At 42.3% G+C, this 3,214-nt stretch overlaps 1 pseudogene; it reads right to left on the reverse strand.

The window, feature by feature from the left end:
- Positions 1 to 1,482: 1,482 nt before the first annotated feature.
- Positions 1,483 to 2,844, reverse strand: LOC132954033 (uncharacterized; annotated as a pseudogene).
- Positions 2,845 to 3,214: the final 370 nt, after the last annotated feature.

Genomic DNA, 3,214 nt, shown 5'->3' on the forward strand with positions numbered 1-3,214 from the left:
TATGGTAGGTGTAGGCCCATTCAGTTGTAAGGCAATAGATTCAAAAGACAACTGAACAGGTACAGAAACAGGCGACGCTTTCCAATTCTCGCAGTAAACTATCGCGAGACCTCCCCCTCTGCCAGAGGCACGGGGATGACAGATGTAAACAAACCCAGGAGGGGTACATTCATTCAGCTGTGAAAAGAAAGATAAGACGGTGCCTGGCCATTTAGAGCTTTGTAAGTGAGAAGAAGGATCTTGAATTCTATTCTAGACTGTTTAGGGAGCCAGTGCAGAGAAGCCAACACAGGAGTAATGTGGTCCCTTTTCCTAGTTCTGGTCAGTACACGAGCTGCAACATTCTGGACTAGTTGAAGAGTCTTTAGAGACTTACCAGAGCACCCTGACAAAAGAGAATTACAATAATCCAATCTGGAGGTAACAAATGCATGAACTAGTTTTTCTGCATCATTTTGCGACAGGATATTCCTGATCTTGGCTATATTACGAAGGTGAAAATATGCTTGATGTGAGAGGTAAAGGACATATCTTGATCAAATAGAACTCCTAGATTCCTAACAGTGGTGCTAGATGCCAGGCTGATGTCATTAAGGACAGTCAAATCACTAGAAAAAGTCTCTCTGAGGTTTTTAGGGTCTAGCACAATAACTTCAGTCTTGTCTGAGTTGAGTAGCAAAACATTTCTGGTCATCCAGGTCCTAACGTCCTTAAGGCACGTTTCTAGCTTACATAATTGACTGGTGCCATTGGGCTTCATTGATACATAAAGCTGAGTATCATCTGCATAACAATGGAACTGTATGGAGTGTTTCCTCATAATATTTCCCAGAGGAAGCATATATAATGTAAAGAGAATTGGTCCAAGCACTGAACCTTGTGGCACTCCATGGCTAACTTTGGTGTGCATAGAGGACTTATCATTAACATGTACAAACAGAGATCGGTCTGATAAGTAGGATTCAAACCAACTTAAAGCAGTCCCTGTAATTCCAAGTAAATGTTCTAGTCTGTATAGTAGGATCTGATGGTCAATGGTGTCAAAAGCAGCACTAAGATCTAACAAGACGAGCACAGAGAGAAGTCCCCTGTCTGAAGCTAGAAGTAGATCGTTTGTAACTTTAACTAGTGCAGTCTCAGTGCTATGGTGGACTCTAAATCCTGACTGGAACTCCTTAAATAAACTGTTGTCATGGAGAAAGTCACACAGCTGATTAGCTACCACTTTCTCCAGGATCTTTGAGATAAAAGGAAGGTTGGATATAGGTCTATAGTTAGCTAGAGTTCCTGAATCTAGAGTAGGTTTTTTGAGTAGAGGTTTGATTACCGCTACTTTAAATGACTATGGTACATAGCCTGCCAGTAAAGACATATTGATCATATTTAATATAGAGTTGCTAACTAAGGGAAAGACTTCCTTAAACAGCTTGGTTGGGATTGGGTCTAAATGACAGGTTGACGGTTTCGACGCAGAAATAATTGAATTTAACTCTGAAAGGTCGATTGGAGAAAAACAGTCTAGACTAATATCTGGTGCTGGAACTGTCTCTGCCGTATCAGACGTATCTGCACCAGGTAAGGGCAGAAGGTTACTAATTTTTGTCTCTGATGTCTAGAATTTTGTTGTTGAAAAAGCTCAGGAAATCATAGCTGAGGGCTAAAGGAATATAAGGCTCAATGGAGCCATGACTCTCTGTCAGCCTGGCTACAGTGCTGAAAAGGTATCTAGGATTGCTTTTGTTTTCCTCGATTAGGGAGGAGTAGTAGGCAGCTCGAGCATGACGTAGAGCCTTTATATATTTTCTATGACTATCCTGCCAGAATAAACAAGATTCTACCGTTTTGGTCGAGCGCCATATTCTTTACGAATTTACGAGTACGGGTTTCTGAGTTGAACCATGGAGCTATTCTCTGCCATTTGATAACCTTCTGTTTTAGGGGAGCAATCGAATCAAGAGTAACTCTCAGCGAATCCACTGCACTATCAACAAACTGATCTAGCTGAGAGGGACTAAAGTTATCATCAGAGTTTCCAACTGGGTTGAAACACGGTACTGAATCAAAAGCAGCTGAAATAGCTTCCTTAAATCTAGCTACAGCACTATCAGATAAGCTTCTAGAGAGCACATTTTTATTAAGCAGAGATAATTCTGGTAAGACAAAGTCAAACGTAATAAGGAAATGGTCTGATAGAAGATAATTTTCTAGGAAAACTGTAAGGTTTTGGATTTCAATGCCATAAGCTAAAACAAGATCCAGGGTGTGGTTAAAACGATGAGTAGGTTCGTTTACACCCTGGGTGAAACCAATAGAGTCTAATAATGACATGAAAGCTGTGCTAAGGCTATCATTATCAACATCCACATGGATATTGAAGTCACCTACAACAATTATTCTATCACTGCTAAGGACTAAATCTGATAAAAATTCTGCAAATTCAGATAGAAATTCAGAATATGGGCCAGGAGGGCGGTAAACTACAACAACTAGAACTGGCTGAAAGGTTCTTGAGACTGGATGTGAAAGACTAAGAACAAGGCTTTCAAAAGAAGAAAAATTCAGCTTTGGTCGAGGGTTAACTAGAAGACTAGAATTAAAAATAGCTGCTACTCCATCACCTCGTCTGGTGTCCACCACCTCGTCCGGTGTCTCGAGGTATACGAGTACTAAAATGACTGGGAGGAGTGGATTCATTTAAACTAACATATTCATCTCGACGCAGCCATAAAAGCCATGATTCATCTTACCAGCCCCAAAGTTCAATTTGAAAACTTAGTTCTCTGGCAAGGTGAACATGGCACGACATCACAAGACCAACTCCAGAGAAAATATTGCATTACCCATGTTCTCTTTTAGGGAACAATTACTATCTGGGGCAGGAGGGCTGAGGAGAAGGAGTCAAAGCAGAGTAAGAGTAGGAGGATGATCAGCGCCGCCCCTCCCTACACGCAGAACACGCGCTGTGCGTAGGGCCTCACGATCGATGGGGGGCCCCATTTTGCACAAGGGGATGCATTCTCTGCAAATGCGCAATGGATGTGCATCGCTGCCGTGAGGCACGCGTAGAGCACCAAGTCAAGCCTGAGGCAGGAGAGAAAAAAAAAGAGACAAGTAATCTGACACCGCACGCGTTGCCGCAATGATTGACATCACGCAGCATCTGACCAATCAGCGCTCAGATGCGCCAACAGGCAGTTGGATGCAGGTGGAGAGA

Source organism: Labrus mixtus, chromosome 2, assembly GCF_963584025.1.
Source record: "Labrus mixtus chromosome 2, fLabMix1.1, whole genome shotgun sequence".
NCBI classification, from domain to species: Eukaryota; Metazoa; Chordata; class Actinopteri; order Labriformes; family Labridae; genus Labrus; species Labrus mixtus.